Source organism: Eumetopias jubatus, unplaced genomic scaffold, assembly GCF_037043125.1.
Source record: "Eumetopias jubatus isolate StellerSeaLion01/CBP00866 unplaced genomic scaffold, mEumJub1_p1.0 scaffold_12, whole genome shotgun sequence".
NCBI lineage: Eukaryota > Metazoa > Chordata > Mammalia > Carnivora > Otariidae > Eumetopias > Eumetopias jubatus.
The window spans coordinates 11,513,082-11,537,730 of record NW_028274818.1 but is presented as its reverse complement, the minus strand read 5'-3'; the positions used below and the strand labels follow the sequence as shown (position 1 = coordinate 11,537,730).

The 24,649-nt window shown below is 42.6% G+C and overlaps 1 pseudogene; it reads left to right on the top strand.

Moving 5' to 3' along the window:
* Window positions 1-19,535, top strand: part of LOC114210442 (ATPase PAAT-like) — a 39,398-nt pseudogene extending 19,863 nt beyond the window's left edge.
* Window positions 19,536-24,649: the final 5,114 nt, after the last annotated feature.

Below are 24,649 nucleotides of genomic sequence, written 5' to 3'. Positions count from 1 at the left end.
CTCCCAGCGCATTTATTCTGGGGGGGAATCACTCTCCCATACAGGGTAATTTCCCCTGCAACTATTATTAGAAATATTAAATCAAAGGACAAAGGAACCCCCCAGCGTCAACACACTGCTACAGAAAAGTATTTCCCCTCAGGCAAATTTTAAAACTGTAGCTGAGATCCAAAGAGGCTGAGATTCAAGGAGGCTGAGATTCAGGGAGGCTGAGGTAGGAGAATGGGGGTGTTAAGGAGGAGGGAAGTGGGGAGAATGGTGGAGAAAAGTGGGGAGAGACCTGGGCATAGCACAACGGCAACAAATTCGTTGCCACGGAAGGAATTTAATTGCGTAGGGCACGCAGTGTTATGTTTGATTGCTAGTCAGTTTCTACTTGACCCGTGTCACCGCAGAAGTCCTCCGAAAGGACCCTAGGCACCTGCTTCCAGCACATTCTTGTTATATACATATATATATGTATATAAAGCTCACTGTAAATCTACGAGTCATCCTGGAAATGACTATTCCATACAAGAAAATAAATGTCTTTTAAAGACCTTTTCATCAGAGCACTTCAATTCTGTGCTATAATTTCGCAGGCCTGTAATGAAAGACTGCCTGGTGTAACAAAAACCCTTTCAAGAAGTGATTACAGTCACACCTTGTGCGCTGCCGCAAGGATGGATGGAGCCTTGACCGTAGAGCTATACGGAAGTTCAGACTGAGAGCTCTTTGGGGATTTATTCTCTTCTCCAGTTTTTTCTTCTGGGTGCAGTAACTGCCCCAGATGGGTCCTTTCTTCAGGAGAAGCCTCCCCCAGTTTAGACGTCCTGTGGTGTTTTCTGCCATTCTAGATATCCTGGGGACATGTGGGGAGGAGGCAGGCCGAGTGCTTTAGAGCTTTGTCCATAAGAACCTGGCTCCAGAATTTTCTTTGTTTATTTATTTATTTTTGCAATGGACAAAGGAAGAGGGTCAGGAGGAGGGAAGATGAAAACTTGATTTCTTCGAACTCTCACTCCTTTTGAAATCAAATGGTGTTCTAGTAAATCCATCTCATTTGCATTTGTGTTTTGATCCACTTTCCCCCTACCGCCCCCCCTTTTTTTGGCCTGGGATTTGTCCAAGTCAAGCTGGAGAGACCACCAAGTGTTCTCATCAACCAGAGACCTAATTGTGGTCATTTATTATAGTCACTTATCTGATAGTAGCTTCATTATCTGTGATAGTTTTACAGGGACAAAATCCACCAGGCATCCAATGGAGTATATAAACATGTTACCTTGTGACAGGGTGTCTGTTACTTACTGTCAACACTAACGGCCACATATCTGCAGCTTATATGAAGTAACGATGAGTTTAATAAGCTCCAGTGAAAGCTGCAATGTAAACATCGCATCAGGAGCGTTTGCCTTGTCAGTCCTCTTAAACAAATAAAGGTGATGGAGAAGTACAAACAGGACTGGATTGGAGTCTAATGAGATGGCCATTGGGTGGCGGAGGTAAATTCCATGGCTGCTTCGCTGCAGACTGCATTATCATTACAGATGATGCATTTTTAAAAATTTATTATTATTATTTATTTTAGAGAGAGAGGGGTGAGGAGGGGCAGAGGGAGAGGGAGAGAGAGAATCTTAAGCAGGCTCCTCCTGACACGGGGCTCCATCTTGCAACCCTGAGATCATGACCTGGGTGGAAATCAAGAGTCCGACGTTTAACCGACCCAGCCACCCAGGCGCCCCACAGACGAGGCATTTGAATTTAGAATACATTAGAGGGGATGCGGCCCTGAAAATCTCTTCATTTGAAGTTTGCCCCAAATTCTGATTTGAGGACTTGAGGGAATTTACCAATCATCTGGGGGCAAAAATGTGCTGAAATGGGAACTGATTTCTCAGGATTACCAGCTTCAGAAAATATCTAGTGAACCACCTGTGTTTGAAAGACACCATGTTCAGCATTATACAGCTAGCATTACATGGACATATCCCTTTTGTTAGAAAAATTTAGTGTATGATGGGCAGTATGTTTCAGTTTGACCCTCTTGGAATAAAACCATGACCCAAGCTATTAACAGATGTCAGCCTGTGGGCTGCACGGATCGGAGTGTCCTGAGTTATTCTTATATATTCCCACTCTATAGCTGTGCCTCCATACAAATCCATGGCTATTTGCATCGTCTTACAATCTTAGTTTAGAAGAAGTTGGGAGGTTCCCTTGCTCAAGTGGGAGAAACTTTCCTTGAGCCCATGGGGAAGGGGCACTGTGGTCGGAAAAGAAAACCAGCCTCCCTGGCTTCTTCCAAATCTTACATGACTTCTGTCAACAGGGATTCATTTCATTCTTCTGGGATTAAAGTATTTTTTTCTCTTTGACTTTAAAATGTAAACAGCTCTGAAAAGTGAGCCTATTAACCCCTTATTGACAAGAGTGGCTGGTTTAAAAGGAGTCATTAGAAGACCTGGATTTAACTCTCAAGCTGACATCTCCTGGTTGGGCAAGACTTGAGAAAGTTCCTTCCCTTCCTTAGGGCTCATTTCTTCACCTGTAAAATGAGGATGCTGCTGCTTTTTTTTTTTTCCAAAATATTTTGGGGAGTAGAAACTAGTACCAAATAGCTGCTATTATTAACTCAATGTGTCATTATTAGCTCAATTATTCAACTATTCTGACAGAATGAGACACCAAATAGGGGGAATTTGATGGGACAGGAGGATTTCAGAGGAGAAAATTGGTCTGCAGCAGAGTTTCTCAAAGGGTATTATTCTGCGGACTGGTAGTTCATCCCTTGTTAGGTGTTACTATAAAGGGGGAGGGTGGTCAAATGCGTTTGGGAAAGTGAGGTTTAGCTAAGTTTCTCTAATACCGGACTTCTGAGAGTCTTCAATAATGTATCTTATAAATATCTAAGAGGGGGAATTTAATATGTAAACTTACTTAATTGTGAGTTTCTCTCTTTAATAATTTCTTGAAGACAAGTATTCCTTAGAGTTCCCAGTTAGAAATTCCAGCCTAGAGTATCAATTTCTGTTTGGAAAATGTAGAGCTTGGTGGTCCTCTGTATCTGAGGGTCAAGAAGAAGATCTATATTTAAGTTGGCAAGGAGTAGAAAGGGGTAGGGTGGTACCTGGTGGATGCCAAAAGTGAGGAGACGAGATGTGGCTAGGGAGTGAGAGATAATTGAAAGCAAACACTATCATCTTTAGAGTTATGATCAAAGCAGCTTAGGGAGTTGTTTTGAATCTTTGGAAACTGATCAACAATACCCCACAGGGCTGTGCCCCTGTTATGGGAAAGAAATGCATTTGGGAAATATTGGGTTAAATAAGCTTTTTTTATTGCAAGACTTCTCACTGATGTGCATTGTCAATTTCCAGGAAGCACACACAAGCCCTTTTAGGCACAGTCAAGTGAGAGGTGAGAACGCAGAGAGAAGGAAGTCAGGAGAAGGGAGAAGGAGATGAGGTGAATGACCTGGGTGTGGTGGGGTACCTCCTGGGCTCTTCAGAGGCATCACCACCATCACGTCCTCCACTGACTTCTCTATGGGCACGGGATTTTGCCCTATTCTCACTCCAGACCAAGATGGGTGGAAGGTCATTTGGATGCACTAGTCTTGTTCTGCGCCTCTGCCAGGCACAGCCTCAAGACCCACAGAAATAGGCGTGGAGAGAGGGAGAGACCTGCTGATGTGGCAAAGGCTCAACTCTCCTAAACCTCAGCTTTGTCAGTGCCTGGATAATCTTTGGCCTGTAGTAGCTGCTTAATAAATATTGGCTGAATTAAATTGAATGTATGTGGAATCTGAGAGGAAGACAGAACCTTGGCCCTTTCCTCTCCATGCCTTGAAGCACTATCATCTTTAGAGTTATAAAGGTATACAAGGAATATACCATATAGTTTTCTTTAAATGAGAAAAATGGAGTTATACAAGACAGCACTAAGAATAATATTAATAATGAGCAGTATCTTGTCTTGTTTTATAACAAAGGTGTTCCAGAAATTTTGGTACAACTCAAAGCCCATCGACCATTGTCCTGTGCTATGATTTTAGTTCCTTCTTATCTTCATTTCTAACAACTTTCCAATGGGCAGGAATCCCAACCCCTTCCTACCCAGATACTCCTGCCCCTCTTAACAATTCATACAGCATATGTTATGTGAGGGATCCTTTGATAAAGCAGCAGTTCTTTTCAGATATGAATTTGAATATTGATAGAGGACTTTTGCCTGTAACCGACCACAGGGGAGGATAGAACTTGAGCTGAGCTGAGGATTCCTAGTGAGCCGGAAGTCCCTGGTCCCTGTGTCTTGAAACATGCAGTGTGTGCTGAGGGTGGCCATATCTAGGGTACGGGAAGGGTCCTTCAGGAAAAGCAAGTATTTTAGCAGTGCTATGGACTGAATTGTGTCCTCCTAAAATTCATATGTTGAAGCCCCCGCCCCCTGCCAAATGACTATATTTGGAGATAATTAAGGTTAAATAAGGCCATAAGGGTGGGGTTCTGACCCAGTAGGATTAGTGTCCTCCTCTCTCTCTTTCCCGACCATGCGAGGACACAGTGAGAGGGCAGACATTTGCATGCGGGGAAGAGAGCCCACATTAGGAACCAAATTGGCACCTTGATCTTGGACTTCCAGCCTCCTTCTGTTGTTTAAGCTCCCCAGTCTATGGTATTTTGTTTTGGCAACCTGAGCTGACCAACATAAGCAGCAAAGCTCCAGTTGGCTTCTGAAGTTTGCCATGAATTTGGCATTATCACTTCCAAAGGACCTTTATCTTATCAATGCTGGTCTTGAATGACATTGGGCAGAACTGGGCTCTTTTTTGCTTGGCCTTTCCTCAAATTCTTTCTCCCACTTTTCTTATTTAAGGACACACAGCTCCATAGACATAGGCCCTTTCAGGCTGTCAAAGGGAAGTGTTGTCTCTCCATCTGCATTCCCTCCCTCCTTGCTCAGCTTCTCCGCTACTTTCCACAAGAGTCAACCACCACGTATTAAGCGCATAGCAGAGTTGGTGCCAGGGACACAACGATGCTTTGATGTGTGGGTAACATGCCATGTTTTTGGCCTACGATGACAAAATAGGTGCTGAGGCTCTTCCCCAACAAATGGCAAACTACCCATACTTCCTAGCAGGAAGCCCAGGCCCATGCCGTGGTTTCAGACTCAGGAAGGACATCTGTGATGGGAGAGCTCAAAAAAGCAGATGGTTGTTTGAGTTGCTAGGAAACTGGGTTGATTATTTATTTGGGAAAAAAAATACAGCATATATTTATATATGTAGAAATTCTCAGTTATCTTTTTTAAAAAAATTGGTTAATGCATGGCAGTGAGTACCATACCCTGCCACTTGAATAAATAACTGAGTTGGACATTTTCTTGTGATTCCTTGTCTCTCCTCAGGTTGGCCCTCTGTTCACCTCGTGCTCAGTCAGGGAATAGTCTGGGTGACAGGTGAAGAGCTCAACCATGAGAGAGATGTCAAAATTCCCACAGATTAAAAAAAATATATATATATATATTTTAATGGGGATGGGCATAAAGAAATCAAAGATGGCACTAAGTACATTCTGTTTCCTCATAAATGTCAGGTCGGGGTCCAAACAACTTATTTTTAACAGAGCAAACTGCTGACCTGTCTCCAGAGAATCAGAGTTTTCGTTGGAATGCTCAGGAGCAGGGCTGAGGGCAGGGACGGGAGAGAGGAAAGCTTGATGTCCCTGGCAGCTGAGCTACCACACCAATTTAGATTTTGGAAGCCTTGGAGCAATTAGCAGATCACCGTGCCATCTGTAGGCACTAATTGACTGGCCTGGCCACCTGCTACGGAGAGTTGGTTTCATTTGACAAGGAGCAAATTAGATTAGAAGGTTGGAGAGCAGTGGAGACTGTTACTAGCCTCCTGTATGCTGATGGTCTACAATAGGCCAGCCATTGGGCACCGATGTTGTCTAAGCTTCGTACCAAGATTAGCACTATGAAACCATCATATAGCAATACATCTTATTATCTTGCCCATTTTCCGATGAGAAAACAGGCTCGGAAATTGACTTGCCCAAGGCTCTGTGGCTGCTAATGATCAAAGCTGGGATGAGTGCATCAGTCTGCACTTTTCTCTTCTGCCAAATTGCCACTGTAAATAAGATGAATCGCCTATACTCTAATGGGGCACAAAATGAATGGAAGTCTTGTTTTTCTTATTTTCTGAAGTTGGCAGACCTGATGGAAACAAGACACACTTTTATAAGTGCAAGAATATTTGCAGACAATCGACACAATTGCCGAGTTGCAGAATATAAGGACATAGGTCCTGGTGGAAGGGATACAGAGCATGGGATTGATAAGAAGTCCTATAAACCTGGGATGATAGAATCTTTGGGTCTTGAGGACTAGAGGCCATGAGGTCACACCCAACAGACTTAAATTCCATGGAGGCAGAGACTTCGTCTTCTTCACTACTAGCAAATGGTCCCAGACCCATAGCAGATGTTCAAAAATTAATTAAAAAATGAATGAGTATATGAATATATATGGATCTCCCAGCTGCTTTTCCAGTTCTCTCTATAGTATTTCATTTGCATGACTGTCGTTTACTGCCACGTACTGACCTAGTGCTCAGCCTTTCCATGGTTGCGGTGCATTTTGAAATACTAGAATATTTGGCTGTGCACTTGAAAGGATTAGATGTTTTAAAGCTACACTCAACAAGTTAATAATAGTTAATATACAAGTACTATTATAGCACAAGCACAATAAAAACTCACAGTGTTTGAATAAACATCCACAGTTTCTAGACCATTTACTTATTCACTATGCAGACATTCTTGGTTACACACTTTCCTGGTGCAGTTCATCTTCCATTATAGAGGTCAAAGTAGAGGCCAAAGTAGAGACACCTACTTTCCCAGACTCTTTTGTAGCTAGGGTATGACCATATGATTCCATATTGGCCATGGGACTTGAGGGACATGTGACTCTAAGAAAAGAGACCCAATCGAAATCCTGTGCTGAACATTATTACGTCTACCTGTGATGACTGGAACTAGGCAATAGATGCTTAAAGACTAAGTTGATGGGATTGGGTTTGAAGATTGGAAAGATGGAAGAGTCTGGGATTAAATGATGTAATTGAGCTGCTGGACCAATATTTGACCCACCCTCCTTGAGAACTTTTGTTATCAATATAATAAATATTCTTATATGCTACCCATTTTAGTTGGGTATTATGTTATTAGCAGATAAACGTATCCTCAAGTACTCCTGCTGTTCAAGTAGCACTACTTGTGGCCCAGTAGCACTTTCTTTCTTTCTTTTTTTAAAGATTTATTTATTTATTTTTTGACAGAGAGAGAGAGAGAGAGAGAGAGAGAGAGACGGTGAGAGAGGGAACACAAGCAGGGGGAATGGGAGAGGGGGGAGCAGGCTTCCTGCTGAGCAGGGAGCCCAACGCGGGGCTTGATCCCAGGACCCTGGGATCATCGTGACCTGAGCTGAAGGCAGACGCTTAATGCCTGAGCCACCCAGGCGCCCCAGCCAGTAGCACTTTCTTATACACTTACCAAATACATTTCTTACATTTTCTAGTAAGGTGCGATTTTTCTTTGGTGTAAGCTTGGCATTCATTGTTCCCTGCTCTACACAATGTTGTCTCTCCACTCAGCTCGGTGATTTAGCTGATGAACATAACTGTATTATACTCGGCATAGCAAATGTTCCTTTTAAACATTGTTCACAATTTGGCAGTATAGCTGTGAAGTGCTTTGGGTATATCAGTGTATGATGGCCGAGTGGTTGGGAAACACCACTGTCTTGAAATGTTCTGGCTTGGTAGATTGCATTTTCTTAGAGGACTGGAGAATAATTTACTGATCATTACATCCCCAAGGCTTAGCCACTGTGTAATCCTAATAAGGATTACTATACATGGAATGCTTATTTTGTGCTGGGCATGGTTTTAATTATTTTGGATATATTACCTCATTTAACTTAAAAATATCTAAAGAGATGGTGACTCAGGATGTGGACCAGGCAGGATGGCTCAGAGCTTGTTCTTGAATCCATTATACTCCATTTTTCACCAACAGAAGCTTCCAAATAAGTGTAGGCTGAATTGAACAGAACTGAAATGGCTCCCTGACATCATGCTCTCCGTGTAATAGGCACGCAGTAAAAATTTGTTGTGTGTGGTCCAGCCTCTGCTCAATTACTCGGGGTAAACTGGGGAAGAGTCTCTGGAGAGGTTATGCTTTGAGCAGGGCTCTGAAGGAGACAGCTGCTCGTGGGCACACTAGAGCCATTTCCTTCGGGGTCACCTGCTTAGGTTCAGCCCCAGACTGACTCAGCAGACGACGATATCTGTGTGGCAGACCAAGGGGAAAAAGTGGTGACTTTAGCCTAGTGCTGGGAAAAGAATCTCTTTGGTAAATCTAAATTCTCCCCTGGCAGCCCGGGCGGAACGCAAGAAGATTTAGATGGATCTCCCTGTTGCTTAGTGTTGGGATTTCCCTGAAGTCAATGAAAGCCTGTCTGGCTTTCCCTGCCCACACCCGAGGGCTTGGAGAGAGCTGTGGGTGAGGGAAGGGAATGAGAGAGGCGCTCTCCTAGCGTACCCCATTCATAACATCAAGGGGGGATGGTGGCAGGGAATGTGGGTTCAGGGTTCAGCAACATGAGGGTACAGTTAGGGATGGGGAAGTAGTTAGCTCATCATACTATATTTTATGATGCTATATAGATTACATATAGAGATATAGATATTAAAGATATCATTTATATCTATAATATATATTTATAATCTACAATCTATGTCTACAATATGTAATATGATCTATAGCTATATATAGATAATGTAGATAATATATTATACATTATGTGCTGTTATATATATATTTAGTTGAGGAGGTTTTGTTAGAAATGGGATGGAGTCCCACAGTGGTAAATGAGAAAACCCATGGTTGCTATAATAATGAGATGTGTTACTGCCTACCAGTCTTGCCCATGCCCGAGAAGTAGAAGTTGTTTTGTAAAATCTCATTTTTGTCCTTGGAGGGTGGGGGTTTACCAGCTGCCATATGGGACAAGCCAACAGGATGCCTCTTCCGTGGCTTGAACGTGGGCATGAGTAAGCCCCCGGGGGTCCTCTCACTCACTCTCCATTTATCATGACCTCCTCAGTCCTAAGCAGCTGTGATAGGCTTTCCATCTTATACATTGCTGGAATGATTTAGCACCTCTGAAATATGTGACAGTGGATTTAGCCATTGGCAATAACCATCCGAGCTAGTAAGTGATTGTGCTCAGAGCACTCACGTGGATGGAGCTGTTTTCCCAGGACCACGGGCCATTTCTATTTCCAACCCTCAGCCCAGTCCACATGCCCGTGAGGACCGTGTGGGCACAGGTGATTCCAGGTGCTGACCAGCAGCCCTCCTCGCGGCCTTCCGCGGCCGGCTATTGTTTCCCCACCATGTGACCACAGCCTCTTGCTGTCTCGGGCTGATAACAGGACCATAAATCTCCCTTCTGGCTGCAGCTTGACACCTGAAACCTCAGCCCAAGCCTGATGTGAGAAAACAAGATAAGACATCAGGACGGGGTATTTTCAAGTTATCCAAGGAGGTAGGGGAATCGTGGTGGGTTACAGGCAGAGATAGCATTCCTCCAGGTGCTGTCTGCCCTGCCATGTAAATCTCCATGAGTGAGACAAATGGTGTTACCTGTTGATAGCATCTACCTGCTGGCCCTACTTCAGTGTTTGAAACTTGTCAGCACTTCTGTGGGTGCTACTCCCTGCAATAATATAATGGGCTTTGGCAGAATCAGAGAACAAGCTTGGGGTTGTTCTGACCCTGCAGAGAGCTGGGAGTTGATGGCTTACTACTACCTACAAGACGCAGTCCCCATGCGTTGATCTAGCTTTCAAGGCTCCCTACAATTTGGCCGCTTCTCTACCACATCCCGAGAAGAACTTCTAGCCGTGAACGCTCTCCATCATGGTGTTTGCTGCCTCTGATGGCTGAGCTGTTCAGGTAGAGGCTAATTGACTACTTTTCAGGGTATCATTGAGAGATCACATATAAAAAGGGGATGTTGAGCTGTTCAACTTGTAAGAAGTTCTTTCCTTATGAGCTTCTATGACTTGATCTTATAGTGTAGAACTCTTGAGACCTCCCAAAGCCCTTCTCAATGGGGGTTCAGTAAGAGAATTAAGCTGTATGTGAAAGGCATCTATTGTATGTCATGATTCAACTTCTTTCCTCTGCAACTGAAATAGAACTAATTATGTACTATCTTTGGGAGCGAGAAAATAGTCACCCCAACACTTTCTGGGTTCTGTGGTTCATAGGGGAAACCCTAATTGAGAACGTCTTTAAGGGAAAATGCAAAGCCTTAACTCAAAAAAGGGATTATTACCAAGGATAGAACTGCTTGTAAGGTATATGGGATGGGTGGACAGAGTAAAACTATTTTTAGGTTGTACATTATCTCATTCTCTGAAACATAAACAACACATGCATAGTTGTATAGCACGGTTTGGTGATCTTGGTCAATGATGAAGTATGGCCGATAGGACCATAGGCCTCCCTGTGGGCTTGGTAACTGATGACGTCTGTCAGATATGGAAGTAACCAAAAAAGGTTTACTAAACTCCAGGTCATGTCATCTTCTCACATTAATGCTTAATACTTATTCCTCTCACTGCTGGTCTAGCCCGTCATGACAAATGGTATGATGAGCTTCAGAGAGGGAAGCCCATGGTGTGCCTCCCAGCAGGACCGCACCTTGAAGTAATTTTGATGTCTTCATCTCAATTAGGTTAAGCCCACAAAAATATTGTCAAAGGGGAGCACACCCAGAATGCACTGGGAGATCATGATAAACACTCCTGATGCTTTGCAGCTGGGCCCATCATCTGCACATTTCACAATAAAATTTTATGATGCGTCCAGACACCCAGCTGCTTGTGTTCATGGGGACAGCATTTCCTCTGCTACACCATTCAGAACTGCCCCACCTGGGACTCATTTCCCTTTTCCACCAACCTTTTTCAAAAGACAATGAAACTTCATTATCACACCGCTCCTGGGACAGAATTTGAGGAATGTCATATCCAAAAAAATGTTCTATAGAGGCAACTTCATTTTATGGGACACAGAAAAACTATTCCATGGTCCCCAATAAGCCATAGGGCTAGTCAGAACTTTGGGAAACATTTTAGAAGGGACCACTCCAAAAACCCTAATCCTCTTCCAGTGGGTAGAGTCCCCAAATTTTAATGCACTATGTGGCATATTGGTTAAGAGAGTGGGCTTTGAAATGAAACATGGGCTTTGAAATGAAACATACCTGCCTTCATACCTCAGCTCACTGCTTATTATGAACTTGATTTCCTCACTTATATAGTAGGAATAACTATACATAACTGACCAAGAGGCTGTGTGTGAAGCACCTAGCACTGTGCTGGGCACGCACTAAGCTCAGTAAACCATGCCTGTTGTCATTACATATTGGATGATGAGACTGCATTCTAGGCATTAAACATGAATGGGGATCTAGTCCAACTTTCTACCTAATACACAACATCCCTTCCCAGTGAAGAATTCTCAAAGCGAAGGATTTATATTTTTGCGTTGGGAGCATTCACAGTGAATTAATTCAACCATGCCATCCTGCCCATCTTAAGGCACAATCCTACCACAGGTCATTGCACCCATTGTAAGAGCTGCTATTTTCTGGTAGTTCTATTTTATAGCTTCCCCTGCAGATGTGGAGAGAGATAGTTACCTCTCCATTTTTGCATTTAATTGTTAATTTTTCAGGCTGTACATGAATATTTTCTCCTTGTAAAAACTATACTATTACACATCCGGCTATACTCTGTCTTGCTCAGTCCCCTTGGGTCCTCTGATCCTCTCTCTTTTCCTCTGCCCTCAACCCCAAGGTAACCACGTTCAGTGGATTGATGGGTACCTTTCCCCACATTTCCCAATCTATTTACATGCCTAGTGTTGTGTTCATAGAAAATATCCAGGTTGTGTGTGTGTTTGAGTGTGTGCTTTAAGCACACGGGTGCCTGCCATGTTATTTACATTTGCTTCTTCTTTTTTTTTAAACTTAATTTGTCTTAGAGACCTACTCATGCTGGTGCAAAGAGTTTAGTGGCAGGCACTTCCTCTGCTGTCTGCACCATTCAGAACTGCCCCACCTGGGACTCATTTCCCATAACCAATGTTAGTTAGTATGCGTCTATTGGTTTATAGTGCCCTGTTGTTGGGCATTTTGTTCATTTCCAGTTTTTCAGTATTATAAAAAAACACTGCAATTGACAGCCTTGTGTCTGCTTTATTACTTTTATTATTATCTTATTCACACATGGGTTTTCCAAGCGAGAAGTAGAATACGAAGTTGTAGGGTAAGATCATTTCAAATTCTGACAGATGCTGCCCAATTGTTTTCCAGAGGTGCTTCACCAATTTTACTCCCATTTTTGTTTTCCATATTTAAAGGAAATGTAGCTTGCAAAAGAGGTCTTGAATTAGGCCAGGTGGAAGTTACAGCTGGTGTGCCCTCAATCACAGGCCACGCCCCTTGGCATCTACCCTCCATCTACTGACTTATAGTTAGTGGATTGGCTGACAGTCAAAGGTATTATTGGTTGACTGGGACAGGAATGAAGATCCAAGGAAAGAAAATCCTTCCTCAGCTCCAGACTATCTGAACCCACAGTATCCTCAAGTTTTGCAATTGTGTTTTGGTTGACTTGGAGGATTGAGAGGATGGGGCAATACATGCCCAGAAAACCCTGGGATGCTGGGGTCTAACTCTGGGGCTCTAGCGCTGCCTTGGAACTCTGGGAGGTTGTGAAGAAGGTGTGGAGAGAAGCCAGTCATCGTGACTCCGATGGATCTGTGGCTAAACAAACACAGGCCCAGAAATCAAATGTCAGGGTCCCAGAAGCATTGTCGGGTTGTGTCTGGGATGAGAAACTAGTTAGGCTAAACCTCTTCGTGGGGCAGGAATTCTTTCATCAAATGTACAGACTTATCCTTACATCCTTTTGCCTGGTTCTTCTGGTGACAACTCAGGGATTGTAAAATTCCGATATTCTTGAAAGTCTGCTTCTCCTCCTTTCTACTCATTCTGCTCTGTCCCAGGTGCTGTGATCAGTGCTGGGAAACCAGTGGTGAACAATCTACAGTCTGGTTCTCACAGAGCTTGTGGTCTGATGGGGAAGAGGAGGGTGCTGGCGTCAGGATGATGCAGTGTGATGTTATAGGTATCATGGGTAAGAGAGGTGCTTCTCTAAGGATGTGGGACATCACTCTTTCCTGTCCCTGAGAGCTGGGCTAATTTGAATGTTTCTATCCAGTGTTTCTGAAAATGCAATGGACCTGAAGCCTTGTCAGTCTCTGACCCAGCAGGGCATTGAGCCTTGGAGACGGGGGGCAGCAGGATCAGGGGGAGATTCAGTCCTCCTGCCAGCATACCTAGTCTGTGACACCATCGCACTTGGAGTCTGGGCAGAAGATGCTACACAGTGGGGTTGAGAGTTGTCATGGAACTTGAGCTCTGAGGAGACCCAAAGGGCATTTCTAGCTAGGGTAACATCCAGAGTGGCCCCACAGCTGCCATTTGAGGGAAATTTCCTGCACTATCTCATCACGGCTAGAGAAGCAGTCTCCACTGAAAGGGTTGTAACCCCTCCTAGGTCAGAAGAGGAGTCCTATGGATTCTCCTGTCAATACCAAGAGTGACTCTGCACCACACAGAGTGGCAAAGGAGACTACCCACCTAGGAAAGTCCCAACGCCACATGGGCAGTGTGGATTGTCATGCCAACTTGGCAGCTCTAAACCTTGGATTGAATGCAGAATATCGGGTCACCCCTCCTCTTAGCCTGGATTTCTTTCCCCAAAGTTCTGATATGTCTAGCTTTGCTTTTCATGTCTTACTGAAATTATGAAAAGCCCAGAATTGTGAGTCACTCAAATTGGGGATCATTAGAAAAAGTTAGGAGACTTGTGTTGGGGCAAAGAAAAGAGACATCATGCCAGATGCAGAGCAAGAGAGAGAGGTTTAGGAAGGGGACTTTGGCATGAAGGACTCTGTGCAGGGGAGTCTTTATACACGTGTGTGTGTGTGTGTGTGTGTGTGTGTGTGTGTGTGTGTGTCTAAGAGGGGTAGAGGGAGGTGGGGAGTTAAAAGGATCTAAGCAGAGAGCTGAGCAGATTATTTAGATAAAGGTTAGTGAAAGCTTCTTCTGTCAAGCTCCAACGTTCCTGTGTTCCTTCTGAAGCAGGCAGAACAACTTAGAACCATATAACCAGAAAGGCATTGGACAGTCGGATGAAGGACTTGATACAGAACGGGTACCTCTTGGTATGTGAATTATTCAGAACAAAGCAAAATGTATCTACAAGCATCTCATTGAAATGCTGAGAAAAGAATACCAGAAAAAGGATCTGGTTCAGGGATTCTCAACCAGGGGCAGTTTCTCCCCTGGGGACATTTGGGAATGTCTGGAGACATTTTTGGTGGTCACAACTGAGGTGAAAGCTACTGGCATCTAGGGGTACGTGGGTGGCTCATTTGGTTACGCATCCAACTCTTGATTTCAGCTCAGGTCATGATCTCAGGGTCCCCTGCTCTGTGGGGAGTCCGCTTCTCAACCTCTCACACTGCCTGCCCCCCCACATGCTCTCTCTCTAAAATAAATAAATAAATCTTAAAAAAAAAACCCCAACTACTGGCATCTAGTGGATGGAGACCAGGGATGCCGCTAAACATCATTGAGCGCATAGGACAGCCCCTCCCCAAATAAGAATGATCTGGCCCCAAATGCTAATAGTGCTGAGTTGGAGAAACCATGGTCTAGTGAGGAAAGGATGGCAAATACATATTTAATTTTGTGGTACTAATGATTATTTCAAAATACTTAAAAATTTAAATTGTGTATTTACTTTGCTGTTTTTGTTTTCATTAAAATATGAAAATATTTAGGAGAAGTTTTTTTTTTGTTCCTTTTTTAAGTTCTTTTGGAACTTCTGTTTTCCAGCACAACTGTTTCTAATAAGATCTTCAATTCTTCAGTTCACATACCCTGGGGATTTCAAGAATTTAATTCTTGCAATTGATGAAGGACTACTGGATGGCCGCTGTTGGTTAAAGAATGAAAACTGTTCTGTTTGAAACAATGTGGTCAGAATTTGGGAGGTGGTGTCTACACAACCATCCAGCGAAAGGATTTTCCTGGGAATTCAGGTTGCCAGTATTGTGGCACGATATAATCGGAGAATAATCAGGTTTGTCTTGTGCCAGGGGTGTGACTATGTGAAACCAAGTATGTGTAGGTATTAAGGCTCTGAGAAAAGATTTTTGTAGGTCATTTCCCACATCCTCCCGTATTTTGTATAACAAATTTCTAAACATTGTTCGAAAGAATTTTGCAGTGAACACCACCAAGATTATACAGTTAACTTGTGCTGTGTTTGTTTACACATATCAACCTACCTCTCCATGTCTCCATTCATCCATAAATCTACCTTCTATTTTGATACATTTCAAAGTCCTCCATTTCATCAGTTACTCCTAAATACTTTACTTTGCATTCACGAACTAGAAAGCAGTGTCTGATTAGGGTGTATTTATTTATTTATCTATCTATCTATCTATCTATTTATTTATTTATTTTTTAGGTGGAGGGTGAATTCTACACACAAAGGCGCAAATCTCTGGGTGTAATTTTCAATCAATTTTGACAAATTGATACACCTTTGTAACCCAAACCCCTATCAAGGTGTAGAACATTACCATCAGTCCAGAAAGTTCCCTCATGCTCTTTTTCTATAAGTCTCTGCCTCCTGGAACACCGGTCTGACTTTTTTCCCACCCTGGGTTGGTTTTGTCTGCTCTTGCGAAGCATTCTTGGCAAACCAGGGATGAATTCTGGCTCTCCCTCCAAATCAAGTTGGCCAAGCATGTCAGCACCCCCAAATGGGAGTCCCTCCCCACCTGGCTCTTTCCCTCAACTCACCGCTGTCCTAGGTGTTCGTTAGGCACCATCTCAGAAACCACTGGCTACATGTCTCCTGTCCAACCGGGTAGCTGCTTTGCATCCGCTCTTGCTTTCCTCCCTGTCCTCATGGGAATAGAGCTAATACATGACAAAACAGATGTTATTATTTGAATCACTCTTGGATGATCCTTCTATTACTTGTAATCAAATTCAGACTCTCTACAGCTTATAGGCAGAAATTAAAATTATTTTGAATTAAATACGAGGCCCATCAAGATCATATGCCTGCTTCCTTTTCCAATCTCATCTCTTATCAGCTCTTCCCAAGCCCCCTATATTCTGGCTATACTCAAATCCTGGTAATTACCCTAAAAGGCTAAGCTCTTTGCTGGAATACCATCTTTCCCTTGTTTGCTTTGGTAATTCCAACATAGTCTTCAAAATTAATCTCACTTAGTTCTGGAAGCCTTGGCGTATCTCCTCAACCACTTCTCCTAGAGCTTATGCATTTAGAGGGCCGCTGTTATGAGACAGGTGTATCCTTATAGAACTTTATCAGTGCATTTATATGTAAAATAGAAATAACATATTTGTAGAAATCGTAACTGTCATAATATTCTATCTATTAATCTTCAATCAAGTATTTGCATAGTTTCCAACTCACAGACCACATAATCCATCCCCTAGTTGCTTCCCCTCCGTCTTTGGGATGTGGTTTGGGTATGGCTTGCATGGAAGAACTATAGGGATTAGAGGTTCCTGTAGTTTGCTATTTTTATAGGAAATTCAATTCTTGTTCTTGGCCCCAAGTGTATTTCTCCCCCTGTATTGTCTGACTTCTTGAAGCTGTAGAATGTGCTAACAAATATACCGCAAGGAAATCGGATTCAGTGACAGAATCACCAGGCCCCAGTCAATGACCTTGAACGGGCCTGCCCTGGGCTGAGGTATTCCAGTACCAAGGAAGTGGATGATTCTGAAAGGCTTAGAGCGAGGTCCTGCCATGTGCTACGTGGCTGGTAAAGCTTCCTCCTGAGGTGCTGTCCCTCTTCTTGGTCTGACCATTAGACCAGGAGCCCCATAACTGTCCCCTCATACCGGCTCTGCCTGATTCACGTTCACATGTTTCCAAAAGCCATTTTACCACCTAGTCTCTGAAAATTTCTCTTGAGATAAAAACAGATGCTCAGAAACAAATTTTTCCCCTGTTTTATTATATTATTGTATTTAAGGGACAAACTGCTTTGGGCATTAAGATACTGCTTTCTCTATCTGTTTGCATCATTTAATTTCCTGCCAAAAATTTATACACTAACATGATTTTAATGGGCAAAACTAAAGCTATCATTTCCTTTCACACAGGCAAGTCAGGGATGTGCATTTTCCACTGTCCCTACTCCATGCCTCCATCACATGAACCCTGCCTAAGAGTTCTCTCTTGTACTCTGGAGGGAAAACTATTTTAAAATATTTTTTTTTATAGACGAGTGGGGCTTAAGGGAAGCTAAGTTGCCTCAGAGCTCTGGTTTGATTTTCTTCTTGAGCTTGCTTTCTTACTTGGAAGCTTCCTCAGAAACAACTTTAGAAGTATGAGCACCTAAAATTATGTTTAAATCTCTTTTATAAATTCCTGAAATTACTGAGATGATAAGGGGCTAGAGGAAGCATCCCTGCTGGGTGATGTGTTGTCCTCATCTTCTTCCTGTCAAATGACTGAGTTGCCATCTCTGGAAGCCATAAAGTGCCAAGTTCTAGAAGACCCCCATGGTTTGTTTGTGTCTACAGTGAAATAGAATTTCTTTATTTAAAGCTCACCCAAATATTTCTTTAAACACAAACCCTTAAACTATTGCTAACTTTCTGCTATGCTTTGAGTGTCAGAAGATGAGAACCTCTTCCAGGGAACTCTCCCTGAAGAATCTCAACCTCAGTTGATTCTGTATGTCATGGCTCCAGTGGATACAGACTCAAAGTATGCTAGGTTCTCAACCACTAGACTTGAAGAGCCAACAGAGGATGTTGGAACTAGGAAGGGGGACTTGAACTGGAATTCTAGCAAGAACAAGGAGAAGACCAAACTGGAGTACATATCTGGGACACCAGGCACAGGAATGATTCAGTAAATGGTCAATGTGGTTGTCAGGGCAACTAAGCACTATGGTTCTGTCTGACATCAGATGCTGGAATATTGGGATGCTGGAACTCAGGATTAAAATATTGGCTTTTTGAGTGAGACTGCATCTCATGGCAGGAGTTCAGTAGACCTGAGAGCTCCAATGTTGGAGGAGGCAAAGGAAGAGGGATGCAGTCTCCAGAGGCAGGGTATCAGAATGGGTCAGTAGTTTGGTGGTGGTGGTGGGGTGCGGGTGGGGGGTCCAATCACTTCATGGACTAGAAGACTGGTTTCAAAGGAGCACTCTGTAGAGGGATTGCTCAAGAGCAAAATGAAGAAATGTTTACTAAAACATTTGGATTATTTTAAGTAATATTTTCCCCAATTAAAACATTAAAATACAAACATATCAGTGTATATAATTTGGAAAAAAAACTCATAGAAAAACACAGAGAGGTTCCAGGGTTGGCCTGGGCTGGCAGTGTCATAATAGAGCCTGGGGTGAGGCTGCAGGACTGACCTGCTGACCGCTGCTGGCCTCTTCCTGGGAGGAAGCCCAGCAAGTGCTTCCCTCTCACTTGGGCTGGTCTGGGTGCCGGGGAGTTGGACTGGGAGCAGCTCTGCTGGTGCCATCTGCTCTGCGGCCGAGATCTGGTGATTTTGAAGAGAGGCCTGAACAGCCAAGATGAAAACCCCTGCTTCTTTTACCTGAGATGTGACCCTAATGCAGTGAGCACAAAATTATTTTCTATAAAAGATATTTCACATTGGCATCCTCCAGTCATGCTTGTAAAATAAATTTACTCTCCTTTGGTGAAAAGCAGTGGGTGTTCCTCAATAAAGTTATGGTGTAGTTTTCCACAGATTCTCCAGCTCTGTGACCGAGGAGTGACTTCCAGAGGGTCCAAACTATCATGGAATCATGGGGTCAAAGTTGTCACCTGGTGCTCAGCAGTTGATGAATATGGCTCAATTTTAGGAGCAGCATCGTATTCCCATTGGAGAGCAGCTTTAGTCAGTTTGGGGAAATATTGGACGCCGATGTGTGATTGATCTACAATCGTCCTGTTCTTCAGGAGCCTTGGAGAAGTCACCCTCCACACCTTTTCCTTGCAAAACTGGATTGACATCTAGAACTGTGACTGAAGCCTTCAATGCTTGCACTGGGGAAATTCCACAGTTACCGGTGGAGGAAATATATGTCAGATTGTGTAAAATTTTACCCCCAAACCATTCTCTTCTTGAGAGTGACCTTAAAAATGCAGTTTCTTCTTTCTTGCCAAAGAAAGCAAGTGACAACTCAAATATACCTAACTCTGAGTTGCTGCCTTTTCTCCAGAGTTTAAGTAGTCTTCGAGTTAAACATCTTTGCGTGGGACAGTGTGATTCCAAAGAAAGACTTTCAAATGGAGAAAGGTAAGTGCTTAACATGGACAAGGTAGTACAGATATTTATTACATACTTATTACAAAGCCAAAGCCCCCAAAGATCAAAGCAACTGTTTTTAATGTCATTTGAGAATCATCATCTTACTTATGTAAAGTGACCTCAGTGTTCATTTTAACTGTACCTGTTACTGTAAATCTAGTGCTGTGCACTACGATGAACAGGATAGGGTCATAAATTATTTTTGTTTGCAATATTTTTTACTTTTATTCACTTTTATTTTTGTTTAAGTGTTTCAACTTTTTAAGGATTTCTGTTTTAAAAAGATTTATTTATTTATTTTAGAGAGAGGAGGACAGAGAGAGAAAGAGAGAGTGAGCAAGTGGGGGGAAGGTGGGAGGGAGATGGAGAGAGAGAATCTTCTAGGAGACTCCCCACTCTGCACTGAGCCTGATGCAGGGCAAACTTCTTAAGGATTTCTAATGCAATTCATCAGGCTGTATTGTATCTGTACTTGATTTAAGTATTGTTTTAATTTCTACAAAGACCTTATGTTTTAGGAGTATAAATAAAAATATAGTATTGGATATATTTTTCTTCTTCTTGGAAAACCAAGTGCTTAAGACTTGTAACCTTTAATTTCAGACCATGAAATTACATTTTATATTGTTTATTTCAGATAAAAAATTAAATGTGATGTTTCTGCAACATTAGTTTACACTGGGGCCATTAATTTTATGTTCTGTCACACTGGAGCTATGTTATGGGATAAGGAAGAAAAATCAGAACTGGCCCATTTGTTCAGATTATTACTTTAGATTTAGTGTCTGATGTAAAACAAGAGAAGTCATGTTGTTTCATTTCAATAAACCCAGAAAGTATAAGGAACGCAATAGCCAAACTATGGAAAGAGCCGAGATGCCCTTCAACAGAGGAATGGATAAAGAAGATGTGGTCCATATATACAATGGAATATTACTCAGCCATCAGAAAGGATGAATACCCAACTTTTACATCAACATGGATGGGACTGGAGGAGATTATGCTGAGTGAAATAAGTCAAGCAGAGAAAGTCAATTATCAGATGGTTTCACTTATTTGTGGAACATAAGGAAGAGCACGGAGGACATTAGGAGAAGGAAGGGAAACATGAAGGGGGGGAATCGGAGGGAAAGATGAACCACGTGGACTCTGAGAAACAAACTGAGGGTTTTAAAGGGGTGGGGGGTGGGGGGATGGGTCAGCCCGGTGATGGGTATTAAGGAGGGCATGTGCTGCATGGAGCACTGGGTGTTATACGCAAACAATGAATCGTGGACCACTACATCAAAAACTAATGATGCAATGTATGGTGACTAACATAACATAATAAAGTAAAATTAAAAAAAGAAAGAAAGGATAAGGAACTCTTCTTTTCTGAGCTGATAGTGGTTCTTCTTTCCAGAGCCTTTTTCTGATTTGCTTAAAGCATAAAGTGCTGAGGCTCTGCACCGAAGGATGAAGGCATACGAATCAAGGGGAAGACACATCTCTCTGGCAGACATAATTTTCAGAAATTAAATTGTTATGTTATATTCCTCCAAGCGTCGTATATTTGCATATAAAAAATAAATGCATCTACTCTGGGAAAAAGAGAAAAGAAAGACCCCAAGAGGAAAATCCTCTTTATCATCCAATTAACCACAATTGGTACATGTCCTTCAAATCACTCTCTGTAATTTAAAGATTGCTATCATACATATAATTTTGAGATCTTTTTATAATATGAATTCTGTATTATTAATTGCGAAGCTATTTTTACATACAACTTTCTGCACATCTGTATGCTTTAGAACATATTCTTTGAAGTGGATTTTTTTCCTGGATCACAGGGAATATTCCTGTCATCTAGAAAGTTTGTGCGGAACTACACTTGTAGGAGCAGTGCCCTCTTTGTCACTGACAGCAATTTTCTGAGTCTGAGCTCCATCGGGGTCTCAAGACAAGATAGGGATGCATGGAACTCAGGAGGCTCGTTCTCGGAAAATCCTTTGGCCTGGGGAGTGAAGAGTTTTTGAGGCTTCTGGACATGGCTCTGCCACATACCTCATATACAACCTCAGGCAAATAATGATCCCTCTGGCCTTTGTTTCCCCATCTGTAAAATAACATGGTAGGATTTAATAATCTCTCAGCTCCGTTCAAACTTTGACACTGTTTTATTCTCAATGACAGTGAAAACACTGAGTGAATCACCCAGCTGAATATTCACACTGAATGCTTCATGAACTTGGTCAGTCTTTCAGAAGAAGTCCCCTTGCTGCCCAGATCAAGAAGGAAGACAAACTTTGGGTCCTGGAACATAAAACTCACTGCTCCCATCCCCAACCTGAGACACCCAGCAGCTGTCACATTTTCAAGAGTGAATTACAGTAGGACCTCTCCCCTTCTTTTGTGCTCCCCTACGTGGCAGAGACAGTAAATTCTTACTTCAAGGAATTAGTTTCTAGGGTGTCTTCTTTTTTCCTCTCATGTGGCCGCCTCATAGAAACAGATGGGGAAGGGGCAGAAATGAATGGCAGAACACGACCATGCAAACTCATAAATATGAAAATATGAAAGTGGAATTTCGTGAAGGAATCCAGGCAACCCGACAGAGGGGAGCTGCTGCCGCATCAGCTCAGGAAGGTGGACGGCCCAAATGGACCACAACAAACCATGGGACAGCCTTGTGCTCTGGCCCTTCTCAGGGCTGCCTCTTTTGCTCTGACTCAAACCCTACAATTGTTTCCCAGCTTTTCATGCTGCACATAAGGCACATGGTGAAATCTGGTAATTTAATCGGTTCCTCCTGGTTGATGGGACCAGCAGATGAATGATTAATTCTTCTCTCGACGCAGCTGAGATGCTGTTAAAAAGTGCTTCTAAGCGCTTGGAATAAAGCAGTATGGGGGTGCCTGGATGGCCAGTTGGGTAAGCGTGGGACTCTTGGTTTCTGCTCAGGTTGTGATCTCAGGGTTGTCAGATTAAGCCCCACATCGGGCTCCATGCTAAGCGGGGTGTCTGCTTGAGATTCTCTCCCTTCCGCTCTCTCTGCCCCTACCCCCATGCTCTCTCTCTCTCAATCAATAAATAAATCCTTTTTTTTTTTTAAAGAGGGAATAAAGCAGTATGTACAGGAACCCAGTGGGAACCTGGTGGAAAGATGGCAATCCCATGGCTAATTTATTTCAAATCACGCCCAGGAAATCCAGTTTACTTCAACAAATCCTGGACCAGGAGTTAGGGCTGAGGGAGAGCCACCAGGAGCGGCCACAAATATTAAGTATTGCAGAGCTGGATAAGGCAGGGTCGGAGATCTGATGACTGCTTAAATTATTATAGAATGTAAACTCATCAGATGACATCTAATCCGGCCATATTTCCCTCAATTATTTCACCCCAGCAGGGTTTACTTTCCCATCAGTACTGGATCACAGAGCTGTCAGCTGGTGTTTTTGAAGGGTGATTTGTTGCCCTAATGATGATACTGAAATCTGTTTATGGTTGTTTATCTAAGGGTCATCTTTCCTCTGAGGCAGCTTTCTTCTCTGGGATTCTGTTGGGACCGCTCTCTTCAATTCCCCAAACAGAACAACTGTCAAGGTTTCAAAAAGGTTAAATATTCCATCCCTGTTAATTTTATGACCTATGACTATCATCATTATCGAGCCAACTATGTTAATAATGATGTCTTCTACATGGAAGTTGCTTTAATGTTGACCCAGCACATGCATATGTATTATTTCACAGGCTAATGATACCTAACACAATGATTCTACAAATTAATTGTGCTATGGTAAAAACAATGATGATATACATATTGGGCAATTTGCAGGCATTGTTCAAAGCAACGATCCCAGGATGTGAGTCCTACTATCATTTCCATTTTATGGAAGAGTAAATTAAAGCAAAGGAGGATTAAGCAACTTGCCTAAAGTCACACAGCTGGTAAACTGGGAGACTTACTGAAGGCAGGAATGAGAGCCTCACAGTGTGGACAAATACAGGACAGAGGGGCCTGAAAAAGCACTTCTAGGGGGATTTGGCACTAAAATCAATGGTGACTCTCAGAAGGCTCAATATATATATATATATATATATATATATGTGTATATATATATATTTATTTATTTTTATTTATTTGAGAGAGAGAGAATAAGAGATAGAGAGCATGAGAGGGGGGAGGGTCAGAGGGAGAAGCAGACTCCCTGATGAGCAGGGAGCCCAATGCGGGCCTCGATCCCGGGACACCAGGATCATGACCTGAGCCGAAGGCAGTCACTTAACCGTCTGAGCCACCCAGGCGCCCTCAATATATATATTTTTAAATTATGTATTTTTCTTACAGTTTTGTGCTTATTCCAGTGTTTCTACAGAGTACCCCTGGGACCATGCACAAGTCTCATGGACGTCCAAGTTTGGAGTTTTTTGTGTGTGAAGTGAGGAGTTGGATCAGAGGGTTTGTTCTTACACTAAGTTCTAGACAAATGTGGACTTTCTGATGCTCAGAGGATTCAGTTCTTCATTGACAGGGGGCTTTGCCTCATCACTATGGATCTGTGTCCTTGGCTTTCAGGGGATTCACAAATTCATGGAAATCATTTACAAATTTGATCATAGGTAGGCATATGTATTTTTCCAGGGAGCGGCTCCATAATTTTCAGTAGATTATCAAATGACCCATAACACAAAAAGTTCACTGAGATTAGTGACTAATTTACATTATCGGTTAATAATCAAAAGAGAGTGGTAGAGCTTGGGAGTCTTTGACACCAACAGGTAATTCTGATATCCATCTGCTATTAGCTTTTTGTATACCAAAGATAATTCCAAAAAAAGATTGTTAAGATTTTTACTAGTGTTAAGAAAATGAAAAGTCAACATTTACAAAATTTTACTTTTTTTCTATAAAAGTGCTCTACTTTGTAAAAACGGAATTGACATTAAAGAAAATGCTTTTAAAATTTTCTTATTTAGTCTTTTTTTAAAAAAAGACTTTATTTATTTATTTGAGAGAGAGAGTGCATGAGCAGTGAGGAGAGGCAGAGGGAGAAGCAGACTTCCTGCTGAGCAGGGAGCCCGGCATGGGTTTCAATCCCAGGACCCAGAGACCCTGAGCTGAAGACA